Below are 21688 nucleotides of genomic sequence, written 5' to 3'. Positions count from 1 at the left end.
TGAGAACCACCTGAAGTCTAGCTGAACTGAAGTTCTATAACTAAGGATATACAGAAGACACATAGGAGGGATGGAGACTAGGAACAGGCAGGTCCTACACCCATGTGAGGCAGTTAAAAATCAAGAGGCTGTGAAGGTCGCCCATGGGCTATGAGGATAAATCAAATAATAGACTGCATTCTGCCTTTTTTGTTAGACATTAGAACTTTGCCTGAAGTAATCTTTTTTTTTAAGATCCTCAAAATCCACTAAACCAAATCTTTCTATAAAAGCATTTTCAGTATAACATTCCTCTGCTTATAAATTTACAATAATTTTAAATGGGCTCTGGACTAGGCATTCTCTATTTGACCCCAGTCTACCCAAACTTAATCTCTACCCTACCATGTTCTGTTTTGTGCCCTTTAAGGCTGACCCCTAGGACTATACTGCCTAAGCTCCCCTGGCTTTCAGGTGGGTCAAGCCAATGAGAAGAACTAGCAGGAAATCAGAGGATGAGAGGAAAAAGAAATTGGGGTTCTTATTTCCCTGGCTTTCTCCCCACCTCAGAACCCTTTCCTCTATAGCCATAGGTCCTATCCACTGGTTTGGCTTCCACTGCTCCAGCTCTCATCAGGCTTCAGTGTTCCTATTCTTGCCACCGCCCACCCCCCGGCTTAAAAGTATCAATGGCTTCCCGATATTGCTAGGCCTTGGGAACTTCCAGTCCCTTGTTGCTTTCCTTAATCCTACCCAAAGCTCTGTAACTAGTCCATTTATTTCCGGCCAGGACCCTGAGTGACACAGTTCCCTAGGCTAAAAATTCCTCACTCTGTCACTGTTTCCTCCAACCTATCAAATCTTAACTACCTCATGCTCTTTCCTCAGCAGCCCTTTCCTCTTGTCAGGCAGGCAGCCCTACCAATCCTTACCATCCTTCAGCTGGGATATGTTCACTCCTACCCTTACTTGTGCTACTGCCCCCCAGAATGCCCACCCCTTCCTTTCTTCCTAACAAATCCTATACTTCCTTCATGTACCAATTAAACCTGTTCTAATAAGCTTAACCCACAATACCACAATAATCTTTCTCACCCTGGAATTTCCATGTCTCTTACAGAGAAGTATTTTGAATCTATAAAAATATATGTGAGGTATTGCATTATATGGTCTCTAACTGTTCACTACATAACCCCCGAGGGAAGTAAGTTGAGCTATTTTAAGTTCCTTCTTTTATATTCCATCATGGAAGTAAGTGTAACATTAGAAATACAGTAACTCTTATTGACAATATAGGAGTTATTTTAACTCTTGTTATATCACTACAATGTTCTAGTACAAAAAGTTGATAGCTAGCTATAAGCAAATTTACTATGTTTTTAATTATTCTGTTTTCATTATGATTATAAAGAATGGCTGCTACCAACCTTGGGGTTTTAGAACATCAATGCACTTTATAATGAAAGAATCCTTGGGAACACAAAAACAGTAAAGCAAGTTATCAATTTGTCAAGTTCAACAACCTGTTACACAAATAGATGCAATTAGTGCACAAATGCATATAGAAATGTCAGCACATGCAGGATACCTTAATTTGTAGCTGACCAGTGGGCCATGAACTAGAAAATAGACTTTAACAAAAGTAGATCTTCTAGAGGCATGAAGAAACCAGTGGTCCTCATTATACATTGTTTGTAGAGAAAAATCTCCTCCCCCTTCTTTAGAACCTTTTATTTGCTAGCATCTAAAGCTAAGTCATGGCAATCATAAAGTTTTTGTAAATTTATCCTCACTGAACTCCCAATGACATATCCAATTTATACTTCAAAATAGCATTTTTATGAGGCTTCCTAATATAAATAATGAGGCCCAGCCAGTGTGCCTCAGTGGTTGAGTGTTGGCCCATGCACCAAGAGGTCACTGGTTTGATTCCCAGTCAGGGCACATGCCCGGGTTTCAGACTCAATCCCCGGTAGAGGGCATGCAGCAGGCAGCCGATCGATGATGTTTCTCATTGATGTTTCTCTCTCTCCTTTTCCTTTACTCTCTCTCTAAAATCAATAAAAACATTTAAAATAAATAACAATGAGAAAAGAGCAAAAATGTTGGACCTGGGTACTATAGCTAGCTCCTCACAAAATCTCAGAATATCAATATGTTGAGGAGGAAAAAATAAAATTTAGACTATCTGAAGGTATCAAAAGAAACCAGGGTGAGGGAGACATAATAGTACTCAATACTAACTGACTTAAAAGTAACCTTTTTATCTCTTCATCAAAGAAAATAAAAATCAAAGGGATGTATCCTAGCACATTCATTAATGAACTAAAGTCAGTCCTATATGCACATTTTTAAAAAGTCTTCTGTAACCACATATTAATTTTAACAAAGGAATTCCTATTTATTACTACCAGGAACTTGACAAGAATGTGCAAAATTTATCCACAGTTGGAAGGTCTATTAGAAAGCACAGTGCTTCTAAAACACTCAAAACCCAGAACAGGACAAGGATAATAAGCAATTACAACACAATATGATAACATTACGTAACAAAGCGACCCAGCAGGAGCTACGGATAATACTAAGGGAAAGAAGAGGACGGAGTGGCCATTGCATGACATACCCTGAGATGAGTTGAGAAATGAGGACCTAAAATAAAAAAACAATAATGTACTGGGCTTGTAAGATGAATTTTAAGGATATTGAGAAAGTATGAGATTAGGCTCAATCAACATTTTCACATTGCAATTTTATTCTTTTACATTGCAGTTTTAATCAAGAAATAAGGACTGCTTAAACTAAAAAATATCCTACTCATTGAGGCCTTGTTTAAAATAGCAAAAAGAAAAATAAGGTAAAAAGCAAAAAGGGGAAAGAAGCTAACGTCCTCCAGTAAGAAACTGGCTAAATAAATGATACACATACACTGGGATTTAAGGCAATCATTACAATGAATGAGGAGTATCTGTAATGATCTGGAATGTATTGAATTGGAATGATAACCATGATATATTAAGTTAAAAAACACATTGGAATGTAGACTAAGCAATTCCACTCTTAGGTATACATCCAAAAGAACTGAAAGCAGGGATTTGAATAGATATTTGTACATCAATATTCACAGCAGAATTATTCACAATAGCGCAAAGGCAGAAACAACCCAAGTGTCCATAAACAGATGAATGGATAAACAAAATGTCGTATATACATATAATAGAGTAGTACTCAGCCATAAAAAGAAATGAAATTTTGATATATGGTATAACATGGATGGTCCTTGAAAGTATTTTGCTTAGTGAAATAAGCCAGGCATAAAAAGATAAATATTATATGATTCCTCTTATATGAGGTACTAAGGATAGGCAAAGTCCTAGATAAAGAGAGTAGAATGGAGGTTACCACAGGCTTAGGGGAGAAGGGAAGAGGGAACTATTGTTTAATGGGTAAAGAGTTTTTGTTGGGAATGATGAAAAAAGTTTTGGATATAGGTAGTAGTAATGGTTACACGACACTGTGAATACATCCAATGGCACTGAATTGCACACTTTACAACTGCTTTAAATGTTAAATATACCTTAATTTTACAATAACAAAAATATAAGATATAGAATAATAGTCTGCAGTATGCCACCAATTGTGTTAAAAAGAAAAAAAAAGACTATACATGAATGCATGACTGAAAGGGTTTAGAATCTCTGAAAAGACACACAAAATGGTAACTGTTAACTCTGAGAAAAACTAGGAAAGTGGAAATAGGGAACAAAAGGGAGACATCTAGCCCAGGCTGGGTGGCTCAGTTGGTTGAAGTGTCATCCTGTACACCAAAAAGGTTGCAGGTTCTATCCCTGGTCAAGCGAGTACAGGAGGCAACTGATTGATGTTTCTCTCTCACACTGATGTTTCTTTTTCTCTTTCTGTTTCTCTCTCCCCCTTCTTCTCTCTCTCTCAAATTAATAAAACATATCCTGGGATGAGGATTTTTTTAAAAAGGGAAATATACATTTTGCTGTAACCCCTTTGTACCATGTGGGTATATTGCTTAAGAATATTTTTTTATTAAAAAAAAAAAAAAAGAATTATCTGGGCAAAGATAACCTTCCCATGGACGCTAATCTAAGATCATTGGGAAAAGGTTGTGGGAGAAAGGATTTTTCACAGTCTCAAAATACCACCCCTAGATTACTTATTAATCATAAAGGGGGAAAAAGTGCATTTACAATGAGTAATTTGGTAGTAGTCACCACCCTAAACAAGTGATCAAACTTGGCATCACCTATAAAAATGGCATTAAGTGTCCCCTGAGGTGATGCAAAAAGAACACATCATCTATAAAGTGCTTATGCAATAAATGTTTAGCTTTAACATATAATCTTAGAGAAACAATTGGCAAATTCAGATTGTAGGACATTACTTAAGAAAAATGCCCTAGATTATTCAATAAAATTAATGTCATCTAAAAAGTCAGGGGAGCCCTGGCCAGTTTGGCTCAGTGGTTAGAGCATCGGCCCACGGATTGAAGGGTCCCAGGTTCGATTCCAGCCAGGGGCACATACTTCGGTTGCAGGCTCAATCCCCAGACCCAGGTGGGGCCTGTGCAGGAGGCAGCCAATCTACGTGTCTCTCTCGCATCGATGTTTCTCTCTCTCCCTTCTACTCTCTCTGAAAAGCAATGAAAAAAAAATAACCTAAGGTGAGGATAAAAAAAAAATTTTTTTTTAAAGTCAGGGATTGTTATAAATTAAAAGAGACAAAAACCAAAAGCAGTATGTGAATGTGACTGGATCCTGCATCAAAAAAAAAAAAAAGTTATAAAAGATAAGGGGGAGACAACTAGAAAAATTTAAATACAGACACTGCATATTAGATAATGATAAATTCATGTTATTTTCCTTAGGCATCAATTAAAGGTATTGTGGTTATATTGGAGAATGTCGTTATTTTTAAGAAATGCATATTGGAAGTATTGAGGGGAGGAGTATCTTGGTGACTACAACTTACTCTCATTTAGAACAAAATTATGTATCTGTGTGTGTGTTTAGAGAAAAGAAAAAAAACAACCGCAACAAAATGCTACAATATGTGAAACTCAGTGAAAAGTATATGGGTTGTTAATTGTACTATTCTTCAACTTTTCTACAGATCTGAGAAATTTTCAAAATAAAAATTTGAAGAGGGCAGAAACAGCTTAATCAGGCATAGCTGAGCCCCAGTAATATAAAAGTGGGAAAACTATCTTTTACAATAAAAGTATACATAAGAGTTAAGTGATAAGTATGGTTTTTCCATTATTAACCATGTCCTTCCTGATAGAGCATATGTAGTAAACTTATTTATTCCCAGAATATCTATACTAAGTAAATATCACTTTTAATTTCTTTGTGACAATTCTTTTCAAGTTACAGTGATACCATCTCTATAAACTCATTAGATTTTTAAGTCTTATTCAAAAAGGAGCTGGCAGAAAAATATTGCTCCACTAACACAGACAGTAAGTTGCCTACCCTTCCTTAGAAGGATGATAAAAGCCAGCCAGCAAGACAACAAGTTTACTTAAGCTTGTACTTTCTACAAACTACACAGAAGGAAGGTGAAGGGCAGAGACTAGCTGGGTTCAACAAAAATGAGAAGACAGATCTATTCATCTCTTAAATATTCAATTCACATCTTTATTGTTTTAAAATAGTGTAAATTCCTATATATCAGAAAACATCTAGACAAATCTGTAGTGTAACCCTATTGGCGGTAAATTATAGGAGAGAAAAGCTAAATGGCAAAACTTATTTGGAAATTAGCTTAATTATCTCTGAATAAGTCTACTGTCTTGATAATTCACTTTTAAACAAAACAATGAAGACACACTATGGAGATCTGACTCAGGAGGAAATGGAAAGTTTCTCTTATTCCCTCATCTTGAACCCTACCTAACTCCCTTCTGAAAATCTCTCAGGTTGACAGAAAATAGCAGAATTTGAAAATAAATCTATCCCTGTGAAATCAATCAAATTGTGCATTTGCTATGTGTGCACGTCTATGAATATATATTATAGTTTAATAAAAAGTTTTAAAAACACTTTTTAAAAGTGTTTTTATTGATTTCAGAGAGGAAAGGGGAGAGAGAGAAAGACAGAAACAACAATGATGAGAAAGAGTCATTGATTGGCTGCCTCCTGCATGCCCCCTACTGGGGATCAAGCCCACAACCCAGGCATGTGCCCTGACCAGGAATCAAACTGTGATCTCCTGGATCATAGGTTGATGCTCAACCACTGAGCCACGCCAGCCCGGCAAAAACACTTTTTAATGAAATACCCAGGTCCCATATGCTGAAAATTATAAGACACAGATTTTTTTTAAAATCAAAGATCCAAATAAATGGAGAGACATGTCATATTCCTAGATTAGAAGACTAAATATCTCTCTCTCCCTCTCCCTTCCTTTCTCTGAAATCAATAAAGATATATTTATAAATAAATAAAATTTTAAAAATAAAATTTATATGGACTGGCAAACAAACTAGCATAGCATAATCACAAAGCCTTACCATCAACTTAGAACCAACAAGGAAATATTGAGAGATGTAAATAAAATATAACCCAATCCTCAAAAAGAAAAAAAATTTTTTTAATATACCTTTATTGATTTCAGAGAGAGGAAGGGACGGAGAGAGAGAGAGAGAGAGAGAGAGAGAGAAACATCATATGATGAGAGAGTTGTCACTGATTAGCTGGCCCCTGCACACCCCCAAATGGGGATTGAGCCCACAACCTGGGCATGTGCCATGACTGGGAATCAAACCTCGATCTCCTGGATGCTAGGCTGATGCTCAACCGCTGAGCCACGCCCGGCTGGGCAAGAAAAACATTTTTAAAATAAGACCATCCCAAAAATCTAAATGGGCAAAGAGAGTGATTAACAAAACAAATTACTAGATGCAGTCAATAAAACAGAAAGCAAGGTATGCTAAAGAACTGACTTCAAGTAAAAAAATCCATTCCACAACCAAACACAACAGTCTCCTTTCCCCCACTCTCACCACTCCAACAGTACTGATAATCAGGGGCAAAAAGTTACACACACACACGCTCATACATGCAAACACACTAAAAAAGTCCATATATAGAGTGCTCCAAAAGAACCACACTTTATTCTCCTTAATGTTTATTTATAGAGGTATGAGTTACTTATCTTTCAATCCAGTACAGTGTGAAAGAAGTTATTTTTCCTATCAAACAACAAAGGAATCAATAATCCCAAATTCCACATAAAAAAAATAAAAATAAGCTTTATACTACTCACTGCCTCCTTAAATTTTATCTATTCACCTAGCCTTTACTAACCAGTCAGTTATTGGGGGGGGAGGCATGGGGAGTGAAGGGGTTGACTATATATCCCAGTTTGCCCAGGACATTAATTTTATGCCTGTTGTCCCAGCTTGTAACTTTTTACTAAGTGGGAAAAAGGGTTCAGTGATCAAACTATATTTGGAAAATTCTGAGTTAAGCAGTTTTTGTTTTGTTTTTGTTTTATTGTAGGTCTTTCACATGTTAATATGTATCATTACACTTCAAGAGGATAAAGTGCACACTGTTTACCAAGTTTACTTGACCTCAAAAACCTTTTGTCAAAGAACTACATTAGAAAATGCTGCTTCAGTTCTTTGACAGCCTTTAGTACTGTTATGTAAACTCAATATTTTTTAAATCTGGTTCTCACACAAGGCTTGTTCTCAAACTCATGTAAAGAAATCTGGCTCCAGACACTAATAACTGCTGCCCTGTGCAAATCACTTTTGAAATTTCTGAATAGGAACACTGACCACTAAAAAGAACAAACACCAATGACCAGCTATACACGCTAGGTCACAAGCTGTTATCTCACAACGGCCATTAACCTATTTATTGGCCAAATATCCTTTAAACAAAATTCAGTTATTCAAAATTCCCAAGTTTTCTCTGAATTTTCAGTAAGGACTTGCACTCTTCCCTTAAAGGAATTCTACCACAGAGCCTTGTCAAATCATCCCAGAATCAGTTCTAAAATAAATAAAATGTCCTAAATATACAATTTACATCATTGAACATCCAAAAGAACATCACGTAATACATGAGAACGGAACAATGAAAATTCAGTATTTTGCAATCCCTGGTTAATTAATAAATCTGAACAATGATCATCAATAGCTATTAACATCATAAAGAGAGATAACAAGACATTATGTACCACCTGCTGGAAACACAAACCTTTCCTATGCAGTACTCACTAAAAAAACAACTAGAAAGAAAAAAAATTCACAAACTTATCAATTTACAGGAAATTCAGGAAATAATGGGAAACTTCTTAGGGCAAACAACCTGGTTTCTTTTAACAAAAAATTTTAAGGAAGAAAAAAACAGAGATGGAGGGAGAGTCCAAGGATTAAAAGTGATTTAATCAACAAGTCAAACAATTGTAAAGTATGGACCTTATTTGAATTCCACTTCAAACAAATGGTATGTATTTATATATATAAAACAATCAGAAAAATATGAAACCTGATTACATATTTGATGATATTAAGAACTTGCTATAATTTTTGGTATGATAATGGTATTATGCATATTTTATAAAGAGGCTATCTTTTAGAGAGCCATACTGAAGTATCAAAAATTTACAAATTAAATATGTCTGAGATTTAGTTCAAAAAAGTACAGGGATTAGAGGTGGGGTGGTAATGGATATAAATACAGAGGAAACAAGACTGTCTATAGTAATTTTGAAAACCAATGATGGGTACATGGAAGCTCTTTATACTTTTATATTAATATATGTTTAAAATATTTTGTAATAGAGAAGATTTTTAAAAAAACAAACTGTATGGAAAACTGAATTATCTGCCTCAGAATGCAAATAGTCTACATATTCCCATAATAGATTAATGCACAGTCAGGCATAAGTGAATGTAAGTTTACCATTTGACATGAATTTCACGAACACTCAACATGCTAAACTCTCCTATATAATTACTCTTATTGACAAGCCTGTTAATATCTAATTAATTTATGGTTTTTCATGAAAAAAAATGTGTTTAAGTATGATTTAGTTTTTTAATTTTTCTTTATCAAATAAAGCAATGGTCACAGAAAAAACTTGCAGACAATATTGCAGAGTCATCACCATCTTTCTAGTCCAGCGATTTTCAACCAGTGTGCGTGCCAACAGTGTGCCACAAGAGGCACACTGGTGTGCCGCAAGAATTTTTTAAAACATGCAATACCTGACTATTTAGTCAGGGGCACTGACCTCTTTTCTCTTAGATTGTCAAATTAAAAAAATTAAAACAGCCAACACAACAATAGCCATCTGGTATGAATGAATCAAAAGTATACCTTTTTTTTTTTTGTCAGATCAGCAAAAAATGTTTTTTGGTGTGCTTAGAACTTTAGTAATTAGTTTATGTGTGCAATGAGAATGAAAAAGGTTGAAAATTGCTGTTCTAGTCCTATGGGCCTATGGTACTTCTGGAATTTATCAGCAGCAGCCTTATTGCATAAGCACTCCAGCTCACTGAGCTCCAAACAGGACTAGTTTTATCTTGTGTACAAACACCCTTTCCTGCCTCCCTACTCTGAAGTAAAGAGCCAAACCAACAGATGGCAGACCATGAGGGAGAGGGTGGTGATAAGGAGGCAGTTGCAAGAGAGCACCATGAAAAAAGAAAATAACACAGAACTGAAAGATACTAAGAATACATAATATTCAGCAATTCCTTAGATTTTTGCAAAACAAAGTCACATATACTTTAAAGTGAAGTGATTCTATGAATTTGCATGTGACTTTATTCCCTTATAGAAGGTACCTTTAAGAATTTTGAAAAGTCCCTCTTAACACCTCAGACTAATTTAAATTAACCAAAGCAATTCAAACTACTCCAAAATGAACAAAGGAACCAGAGAACACAGTAACATTTATAAACATTTCACTAAGGCTATATGTTACATGAAGCTAGCAAACTTTCTTTTTTGACCTCAGAAAAGTAAAGCTCCCCACCTCTATGCTAATCTACAATACCATCAAAACAGCATCAATATTACTTCAGCCTAACTGGTAGAAGGTTTTAATTAAAATACTGGTTTAAAAAAGATTACAAGTGTTGCTATTAGAATTATAACTTTAAACTAAATTATACGTATTTCTTTTAAATGCCTAGGCTTTCAGTTTAACAAACATTAAGAACATGCTAATTATAACAGGCCATCTTTGCGCATTCATCATGCCAAGTAACTTCTGCTTCCAGATTAAGCAACTTTCCAATCACTTATTTAAAAAATTAAGCCCATAACACTATACAATGCAGAAGTCTATCACTCACACTCTGGCAGTTTTGCCAAGGAATAACGACTTCCTTTATGTATAGAATCTTCATAAAAGAGGGTCTAGCAACTACAGGTTATTCAAGGGCTCTTTTTTCAGGCAGCTGCCTCTCTCCTCTGTGGAAGCTTGTCAGATGGCAGAATATCTACTCTGCCTATTTCACAGAGGTGTTATGAGTCAACTGAGAAAATGTTTACCAAAGTACTCTGTAAATTAAAAAGCAATATACAAATATAAATCATTATTATTTCACAACTTGCTTGCACTTTAGACGAACAGCAGACTAAATTTGCTTCTTAGTATCATTGGGTTTCAAGGTCTACCAAGAAAAGCTTTGTATTTCAGAGCATAAAGATTCACTAATATTTACTTTTCTCTACAAAGTCCAATACTTATACCAGTTATTATTCTCTTCTAACATCTATTCCTCCTCTTTGGAAGAACAAAACTAGAAACATTCTTTTAGAAGTCAAAGCAACATGCAGCACCTAAAGTTCTAATTGTCACCATGAGTTCCTGAACACCTATATGGAATGATACTGGATTTTAGATCAGCTAAAACAACTGGACTGAGGCTGGCCATTTCCATGCTCTGCCCCCGACAGTTTCCACCAACACCGCCCTTGTTTCTGAATTCTAATCCAGGCTTCACCACTTACTTGTTGTGTGATCTTGGGCAAGTAACTTAACCTCTCTTGGGCTTCAATTTCCTTATCTGTAAAATAAATGAGTTAACGTGGTTTAAATAATAGACAGTTCAACCAGATTTAAACATGGTCCAAATGAAAGTGCTTAGAATAGTGCCTGGTGCACAGTAGATGTTCAGTTATCCATTATTATTGCTTTATGTGTGCATCTGCCTATTCTACCATACCACCTTCACTAAATTACAGAAACCTCTCCATCGTTCTCCATAATTCCTCCCTTTCAAAAGAATAAGCAATTTTGAGGAAGAACTCATGATCATATTACTGACAAAAGTTCATTATACTGTATATAACTGGATACTTGGTTGTATAAGAAAGTTCAATGATAATCTTATATAAAAGACACTAGCTCCCACATGCTTTTAAGTTATATTAACACACAGATAGCATAATCTTCCTAGTTCTACATTAGGTTATCCTATACTCCTAATACAGCAAAGCTACTTACTTGAATTGTATAAAATTGCCCATGACCAAAAAGTTTTATGGTATAGTGACTAACAGGAAAGGTCTTAAAACGTGGCAAAATTTAAAAGGGATCCTATAGGCCAGCCTGCGTGGCTCAGTGGTGAGCGTCGACCCACAAACTAGGAGGTCACCGTTCGATTCCCAGTCTGGGCACATGCCCTGGTTGCATGCTCAATCCCCAATAGGGGGTATGCAGGAGACAGCAGATCAATGACTCTCATCACTGAGTCTTTCTTTCTTTTCTTTCTTTCTTTCTTTCTTTCTTTCTTTCTTTCTTTCTTTCTTTCTTTCTTTCTTTCTTTCTTTCTCTTTCTCCTTCCTTCCTTCCTTCCTTTTCCTTTCTCTCTCTCTTTCTCTCTTTCTTTCTTTCTTTCTTTCTTTTCTTTCTTTCTTTCTCCTTTCTTCCTTCCTTCCCTTCCTTCCTTCCTTCCTTCCTTCCTTCCTTCCTTCCTTCCTTCCTTCCTTCCTTCCTTCCTTTCCTTCCTTCCTTTTCCTTTCTTTCTCTCTCTCTCTTTCTTTCTCCTTCCTTCCTTCCTTCCTTCCTTCCTTCCTTCCTTCCTTCCTTCCTTCCTTCCTTCCTTTCCTTCCTTCCTTCCTTTTTCTTTCTTTCTCCTCTCTCTTTCTTTCTTTCTTTCTCTTTCTTTCTTTCTTTCTTTCTTTCTTTCTTTCTTTCTTTCTTTCTTTTTCTTTCTTCTTTCTTTCGTTCATTCTAAATATGTCTTTATTGATCTCAGAGAGAGGAAGGGAGAGGGAGAGAGAGAAAGAAACATCAATGATGAGAGATTGAGCCAGCAACCTGGGCATACACCCTGACAGGGAATTGAACCTCGATCTCCTGGATCAGAGGTCGGTGTTCAACCGCTGAGCCATAATGGCAGGGCCATCATTGATGTTTCTATCTCTCTTTCCCTCTCCCTTCTTCTCTCTGAAGTCAATAAAAACATTAAAAAATAATAATAATAAATAAATAAATAAATAAATAAATAAATAAATAAATAAATAAAAAGGCTCCTATAAATGCTACTCTATTAAGTTAAAAAAAAATAGAGAGAGCTTGGAAAACAATGTATTCCTCCCAAAATCAACAGAGACTTTAAATCGAGAGTTTAGAGGAAAGTATTTCTCTTGCCAGAGCTGCATCCTGGCTTACAATGGGACAGGGTCTTTCTAGGCACTGGAATGAACAAGACATGTAAGGTTCCCACTCTGATGGACTTTACATTCTAGTGAGGAAGACAAATAATAAATAAGTATACAAGTAAGTCATTAAATTTCAGGTAGTATAAGTGCCATAAAAAATAAAGCCAGAGAGACAAGGAGGAGGGACGATCACTGTTTTCTATAGTGAGATCACTGAAGATCTCTCTAAAGAGGTAGACTCTGAGAGGCCCTCTAAATTATGTAAGGGAGCAAGCAGTGCAAAGACATGAGGGAAGAGCACTCCAAACAGAGCAAAAACAAATATTAAGCCCTGGGAATGCATGATCAAAAAATATAGGGAAGTTCAGTGTAGCAGAAGTAGAGTGAACAGAGAAAGGTAAGCAGGGACTTACATCATGTAGAAACTTGTAGGCCATAGCTAGGAATTTGACCATTTTAATTGTAAGAGGAAGTCACTGTAAAATATTAAATAGAAGGGAAGCCTGTCTGATTGATAGTTTAAAAGATCATCCTAGATATGAAGTGCATAATAGACTGGGCAGTCAAGTGATAAAGAAGGGAAACCAGTTAAGAGAAAATTGTAATTATCTAAACAGGGGAGGAGGAGGTTTAAACCAGAACAATAAGGTAGAGATGATGATATGTGATTAGATTAAAAATATATTCAAGAGACAGAGCCAAGAGGATTAGCTGATGGGCTGGTTATAGGGTATAGAGAAAAGAAAAAAATTATAGGTGACACCTAGACTTTTGTCCTGAGTGACTAGTTATATGCCCTGCCTTTTATTAAGAATAGTTTCATAGGAAATGATAATGGTAGGAATCGCACCTTCTGTGTTGAGCAAATTTACTTTGAGGTGCCTACTACAGGGTCAAATGAGATGTGAAATAAGCAGATGAACTATGACACTGGACAGCAAGGAAACGGTCTGGGCTGAAGATATAAATATGGGAGTCAATCAGCATACAGGTAGTTTTTAAAGCCATAGAAATGGATAAATGTAGATTGGAAAGACTTTTTTGTTTAACCCTCACGTTTTGTTTAACCCAGTCCTATAGGAAGCAACTATTATTATTCCTGTTTTATAGATCAGGAAACTGAAGCTAAGAGATTAAGACTTATCCAACATCACTCTACTAATAAATGGTAGGGTTGGGGGCGGGGGTGAAGATCTGACTATAATGGCTATGACCTTTCTCAACTGGGGTTCATCACTGGAACCACAGAACTTGAAATGAATACTGGAGTGAACATTTTCTCAGTTCACCCAAGGATGGTACATAACTAGTCCATTCTAGATGCACTGGAGAGAAGTTAATTCTTTACATACAATAAACATCCAAACATCCTAAAACATTAGGATTTGGTACTCTCATAGAACGCCAGCTGAGAAAAAACTGTACTATACTACAATTATTCTATTATTATTCCATTACTACTACTACTACTATGACAACAATGACAAATCGTTTGAAATGAGAAAGATTGATGGATAACGTAAATAACCATCCTGTGATGTTTCATGGCCTTCTCTTTTAACCAGTAAAACCAAGTGTTATTTGGGGGTTTTTTCATAGCACCAAAGGTGATTTCCCTTTAATTAAAACTACACTAGCCGGGCCGGGCGTGGCTTAGCGGCTGAGCGTCAACCTGGGATCAAGGCGATCAGGGTTCGATTCACAGTCAGGGCACATGCCCAGTTGAGGGCTTGATCAATGACTCTCTCATCATTGATGTTTCTATCTATCTCTCTCCCTCTCCTTTCCTCTCTCTGAAATCAATAAAGATATATTTTAAAAATAAATAAAAATAAAAATAATTAAAACTACACTAGCCCAGCTGGGGTGGCTCAGTGGTTGAGCATCAACCCATGAACCAAGGGGTTCATGGAACAGTTCAATTCCCCGTCAGGGTACATGTGCAGGTTGTGGGCTTGATCCCCAGTAGGGGCTGTGCAGGAGGCAGCTGATCCATGTTTCTCTTTCATCGATGTTTCTCTATATATATCCCTCTCCCTTTCCCTCTCTCTAAAATCAAAAACATATTTTTTTAAAAAGATCACACCAGACCTCTACTGGGTCCATTCACATTCAGCATTCACGTCTGTTTTCCTGAGAACATCAGTTCTTCAGAAAACCACTAAATGTCAGCTCCTCCAATGCAAAAATCTTTTTTCCCCCATTAATGTCATCCAAGCACCTAACCAGTGCCCTTTCCGGGTAAGAACCTAAATCTCCAGCCCCCTGGGCAGAGCTTGTTACCATATAAGATGGGGATGTTTCTCATGTTATCTTAGTTTACTGGCACCACTGAAATCTAATAGGAGTATCCTAATCTAGAACTTTAAACTCTCGACTTAATCTTTCTAAAATTGGCCTTCTTTCTTATGGAAATATAAAAGGTTACAGATATGGCTATTACTGGTCAAAAAAACTACCATATCACGGTGTCAATACGTACTGTATATACTGTTCAAAATAACTAGCATACAACGTGAACCAATAACTACTATATCACACAAACTCTAAAGGAAAAAATCTCCTTACAATTTCAGTTATCCTTTTTAAACTCCAAAAGTTTTGTTTTTTTTAAATATATCTTTATTGACTTCAGAGAGAGAAAAGGAGAGGGAGAGACAGAGATAGAAACATCAATGATGAGAGAGTCATTGATCGAGCCTGCAACCCGGGCATGTGCCCTGACCGGGAATCGAACCCCAGTCGCCTGGATCCTAGGTCGATGCTCAACCGCTGAGCCACACCTGGGCTCCACAAGTATTTTTTCTGAGCATGGATATTATGAATCAATGTAGCACCTCCATTAAATGCAAAGGCTTCAAATGAACAACCCTCGCTAGACCAGAAATTGCATTCCAATCTGCTTCACCTGCAAATAATAACCTATATGTATCAGTGCAGTATTAGCCGACAATGTATTTCATTTTTAAGCTACAAGAACCTGCCAACCGCAAGCATTAAGTGCCTTTCCAAAATGGGTTTGGGTCACTGAAAAGAATAAAGAGCATTTTTTAAAATCAATCATCTCTGATAAAAGAAAAAAAAGAAAAACAACACATTTTGTTAGTGAGGCTGTGGGGAAAACAAGTGCTTTCATACATTACTGGTAGGAATGCAAATCAGTAGAACACTTCTGCAGAAAACTTGGCAATATCTAACAAAACAATATATAACTTTGACCCAGCAATCCCACTGATAGGAATCTATCCTGAGGTACACCTCTAACAATACAAAAATACATATGCACAGGTAATTTACTGCAACATTGTTTATAATTTCAAAACACAGGGAACGATCTAAATGCCCATAAGTAGAATAGTTAAATAAATTAGGATACATCCACACAGTGAAGTAGTATACAGTTGTAAAAAAAAAAATTTTTTTAAAAGAGTGAAGAATATTTTTTAAATCTCTCTTCAAAGGAATAAACTGATTTGGAGTGATTTCCAGGATATACTGTACTGTCAGGTGATAAAAATAAAGTTCAAAAGAGTATAACATGCCATTCTTCATATAAGAGGGAATAAGAAAATAGCTTGGCAGTTCCCCAAAAAGTTAAACATAGTTACCATATGACCCAGCAATTCCACTTGTAGGTATATACACAAGGAAATTGAAAACATATATCCATAAATAACCTGTACATGAATGTTTATAGAACTATCATTCATAATAGAAAAAAAAAAAAAGGAAAACCAATGCCCATTAATTGATGCATGAATGAACAAAATGTGGTATATTCTTACAATGGAATATCATTCAGCCATAAAAAGGAATAAAAGCACTGATATATATTATAACATGGATGAACTTCGAAAAAATTATACTAAGTGAACGAAGCCATGCACAAAAGTCCACATATTATATGATTACACTTACAGAAAATGTCTAGAATAGACAATTCCATAAAAATAGAAAGTAGATTAGTGGTTACCGGGGGCTGGGGAAGGGGGAATGGGAAATAACTGCTAATGGATACAGGGTTTCTTTTGGGGATGATGAAAATAAAGTGTTCTTGAATTATACAGTGGTGACGGTTGCACAACCTTGTGAATATATTAAAAACACTAAATCGTACACTTCAAAAGTGTGAGTTTTATGGTACATGCATTGTATCTCAATTAAAAAAAATAGTATGGGAAAAAAGAAAGAAATATAAGAAAACACGCACAATCCGTTCATTTGTGTAGAAGAAATAATGGAAGAATAAGCCAGAGAGACTGGTTAACTACAGGACATAGAAAACAGGTGGGGAGAAAAGAGAGGGGGGAGGTATGGGAATAGGGTAGCAGGAATAAGGAGTAATACTTCTCTAAGTATATCTTTTTATGTACTAAAGTTCAGTAACAGTAATGTTTCATATAACAAAGTAAATGTACAAATAATGAAAATCAACCAAGATTGGGGGGAACCCAAAATGGAAAACAAAGTAAGAAAAAAACTTAATTGCATTACAGATGAATGACATAACCCAGTGGGGAAGAAAAGAACTGACCTAGGTAACTGGAAAACAAGATTTTGAGCAGAGACTTTAAGGCTAAAGACACACCCCAAAAAGCTTTATACAAATACTGCATTTAATTAGCAAATATGTTTCTCACAAGGGCATGGGTTAACAATTGTAATTACTTGATGTGCATTCTAAAAGTGAATAAATAAGTTAATATACTATAGATGAGAGCCAGGTTTCTCATTCAGAAAAAAAGTTACAAATAAGAATAGGGGAAAAGTTGGAATGAACCTTATGGTGTTGGACTGGAATAGATGGTAGCAATATGAATTCATGGTTTTTATTATATAGAGAAATAAATGTGTGCATGCACGGATGGGTTAGTAATATAAACATATTATTTCCTAGCTCTGTCCTCTGAGGGACGAGGAGTAATGACATCCCAGTGAGCACACCTAGCATCCAGATCTCGATTTAAATTCTATTCTCCAATAAAAGGAAGCAGAGCTCCTTAGAGGAGTGGTTGATTCCAGGGAAGATTCAAAATAAGCATGGAATAGTCTGTGGTGCCAGAATATAAAACAGTGCTCAAAAAGGGTGAAGGCCAACCTGAAAGAGCTCCTAATGGCCAAAACTGAAACAATTTGAGCAAACAAATAATAATAAAACTGGATTATAACCTGTAGGATAAATAGTCACAAGATCATATTTATATAAATAAATAAGTGAATAAAATGAAGAAGGGACATCTCTTCCTTACAGAAGAATTCCAATAATAAACGCAAAACGGATGAGAGAAATATAAAATCACCATTAGGCAAATGCCACAGTAATAACCGTTGCAGACAAGATGCACCAACAGATGCTAAAATCAGTGGGGCAAAGTTTGAGGAGAAACAATATATCTCAAAGTATAAAGAATAGTAACTTTACAGTGGAGAATCCAGCAAAGGCCACCTTAACGAAGTAATCAAGGTTAAAATAACACTAGCAGTAAGACATATCAACACCACATATCCTCTAATATGATGCACTGAGAACAGATCACTTCTATGGTTTTCTTGCAAACACACATAACCTCAGTCTAATCATTAGAAAAACATCAGACAAGCCCAAAATGAGAAAAAGTCTACAAAATAACTGACCAGTACTCATCATGTCAAGGTCATGAAAGACAAGGAAAAAAATGAGGAACTGAGAGATTGGAGGAGACTAAGCAGATACAACAACTAAATGCAATGTGGGATCCTGGAACAGAAAAAAAGCATTAGAAGCTAAACTGGTAAAATTCAAATAAAGTCTGTAGTTTAGTTAACAGTATTATACCAATGTTAATTTCCTAACTTTGATCATTTTACTATGGTTATGTAAGTCATCAACATAAGAAGATGTTGTGTGAAAGGTATATAGAGAACTCCACTATCTTTGCAACATTTCTGTGTCTAACGCTATTCCAAAATAAACAGCTGAAAATAAATAGAATCCATCAATCAACCGTCATATTCAACTTCCATATTTCTTTGCTCAGGGATCTCATCTGGAATTTAATATTCCCATTAACTTAGAGGGCCTAGGAAGTGACAGTAGAACAAACTAAAATTATAAAAGTAAGACCTGGCATCTAAAAAGTAAATCACATGCTTTATGTTCTCTTATAAATTTTTTTAGTCAAAAATATCTGCTAGCTGCTGTGACTTTACTGGCTTTGCAAACTTTTTAAATAACATGATCAATTTTTTATGTTTTCAACATCATGATAATCTGCAGTATGGGCAAGTAAGAATGCATTTCATTTGTCTGCTAAACCAAAGTTTTATTTACATTAAAAATTATCTTCAATAGATTACAGTATGTTTATTTATTATTACACAGTTGTTCAACCATAAAATTCAAGTTTTGTTTCATAAGTCCATTTGCTTTTATCCTAACACAAAAGTCTCTCCATACCCCAAATCACAGTCATTGTTGTCTTAAGTTCTGAAAATATGAATTTTAAAAAATCAGCTAGTCAGTGTATCCAGTCTTTTTTTCATTTGTTTCAAATATTAAGAGTCATTTAGTCTTTCTTGGAGAAAAAATGTTTGGGACATTTAAATTGTAGTGCTGTTTATTATTTGCATTCTCTACTGACCAATCAATCCAGTCCAATAAGCAACACAGTCTTCTAAATTTCTTTAATTAAATGGGATTTTTAGTAGACATTTATATTAATAAGCAGGTTAAGTGATGCGTTTATATTTGCTTTCTCCTCCGTGCACCACCTGGATGCCTATATTGGGAGCGAAATACCTACATGATGAGCAAATGAAGTGGGTAAGTGTCACATGCAAAGAGCATGACTAGAAATTTAAAAAACAAAGTGATAAGAACCTTAGGGAAAGCAAAATTCATAAAAGTTTAGAATTCCAAGAGGCCTTAATAGGTCACTTAATCCATTCCAATGACAACCCCAGACAGATGACAATCTACCCTACTCTTACAAGCCTTTAGATTTCCAACCTCCCTAGATTCTGCCATATAGTCCTATCAAGTGATTTGGGAGGAAATGTTACAAGACTCTTCTTTGCCCTACGTAATACTTTATTTTCTCAAATAATATAATGATACATTTTAACTCACTTCCGAGATTTTATATATATATATATATATATATATATATATATATATTCAAGAATGTAAGTCATATATATGTGCATACAGGCACCTAGGACACTCCATTTTGCTTGTATAAACACACACTATAGAAAGCTACATAATCAAAGGCACACATCCACCCCATGCCAATCACAAAAGCACTATCAAACAGTGTCACATAACGATTTTGCCCTAAAAATAACCAACAGAAATCAATTTTATAAAGCCCTGAGATAAACAGGTTTCTTCCTACTACGAATAACCAAAGTTTAGCTGCTTTCCACAAACACTGCTCCTTCTCAGCATCCACCACAGACACGACTGCAAAAACAGGTATGCACTAGATCCAAGCAGATAATTTTTTAATGCTTGATTTTTAAAACCATTTAGCTAATAATCATTCTGGAAGAGGGCCCAATGAAAGAGAGAGTGATGACAAAGTACAGCCTGGGATAATGAACAAGTAACCGGTTTTAATCAAGCAGGCCAAAGGCGTGACTCAAAAAAACCCAAATCGTTTCTGGAACACATATACATAATGGGAAAGGCCTCATCAAGGATAAGCCAGGTACTATTTGAAAAAAATTTAAGTGTCTGTTAGGAAATACATGAAAATGTTAACCATGAAATAAATGCTGTCTCTGGAAGTGGAATTACCATGATGCGTCCGTTTGCTCAGATTTGGTATTCCTACTATTCTGATAATCCATATTTTCCACAGTATTACAGACATTATATTAAAATTAAGGCAAATTATGTCCCCGTGCTTCAGAGCTCTCTAGGATGGGAAACATGTCTTTTACATAACCTCCTGGGAGATGTGGCACCAGCTCCCGTCTCCCTCACGTCTCCCATGAGCCTGCCACCCATCACCATGTTCTCCGGGACAGCTCCTGTCATCCTCCTCCTCATCGCGCTCCAAAGACTAAACAATGCATCTCGTCTCCCCTCCTGGTAGTAGCAGAGGCTATCAACTGCTCTGTTACCGAGGCGGGAGATGTGCAGGAAGGCTTACCGGATGAGGAACTGCCCCCACCCAAATGCAGAGGAAAGGAGAAAGACACCTCGTCCCAACCTCAACCTCCGCCCCTCGAAAGGTGGCGGGCGAGGGGGACACCGGGGTCGCAGCTCTCCTCGGATCTGGGAGGAGTGTCGGACCGCCACCCCCACCCGGTCCCGACCAGGGGAGGGGCTCTCGTTAGCGGATAAAGGAGTGAGGGAAAAGGTCAGAAATGCGACCCCAGAGGGTTGAGGGGCTCATCCAGCAAGCCGCCGGAGGGGCGGGTCCCTCCGCCCTCCCGGGCCGGCGGCGCGGCTTCTAACGTGGCTCTGTAGGCGTCCTCGGCCTCGAGAAGCCCCTGGGGCCAGGGGGCCTCCCCGCGCCGGGAGGGCTCCCTCAGGCCTCCGCCTGCCGCCCACCTGGGACCCCGGCGGCGCCGCTCGGCTGCGGCCCGGGAACGGCCCCCGCCGGCCTTGCCGGGCATGCGGGGCGTAAGCACAGGCGGCCAGGAAGGCAGAAGAGGAGGCGTTACCGTACGCGGCTCCGGAGCTGGCGGGGGGTGGGCGCGGCTCCTGTGACCGGAGCCCAGCTCAGCAGCGGCTGCGGCGGCCGCGTCCTTTATTTTTGCTGCAGCAGCGGCGACTTGTCAAAGGGAAAGACGTAAGAGGCGGCGGCAGCGGCGGCAGGCGAGTCTCGCGGGATTTAGGCGGAACTCTCGCGCAGTCCGGAACCCCCGCCCCGCCCACCAGGCCCCGCGCGGGAGCCGAGAGGGGCTGGGGGAGGAGCGGGAAAAGGAAAAGAATTTAATTTGGGGGGGAGGGGGTGCCTAGGTTCTTTGGGGTCACAAGTACCGCGCAGCCCTCACCTTTCAGCCCTCGCGGAGCGGACTGGACTCCACCGACGAGGCACAATGGGGGCGTT

At 37.4% G+C, this 21688-nt stretch overlaps 1 protein-coding gene across 2 annotated transcripts in view; it reads right to left on the bottom strand.

The window, feature by feature from the left end:
- The window catches only part of HERC1 (HECT and RLD domain containing E3 ubiquitin protein ligase family member 1), a 166443-nt gene extending 145030 nt beyond the window's left edge, over window positions 1-21413 (bottom strand). For both annotated transcript variants that reach the window (XM_016208584.2, XM_016208583.2), the window contains exon 1: window positions 21300-21413. The gene's annotated coding sequence lies outside the window, so the exon portion shown is untranslated. The remainder of the gene's footprint in view (window positions 1-21299) is intronic.
- Between the last annotated feature and the right edge of the window lie 275 nt (window positions 21414-21688).

The sequence above is a fragment of the Miniopterus natalensis genome, chromosome 1 (assembly GCF_054644295.1).
Source record: "Miniopterus natalensis isolate mMinNat1 chromosome 1, mMinNat1.hap1, whole genome shotgun sequence".
NCBI classification, from domain to species: domain Eukaryota; kingdom Metazoa; phylum Chordata; class Mammalia; order Chiroptera; family Miniopteridae; genus Miniopterus; species Miniopterus natalensis.
This window is presented reverse-complemented; position numbering and strand designations above follow the sequence as displayed.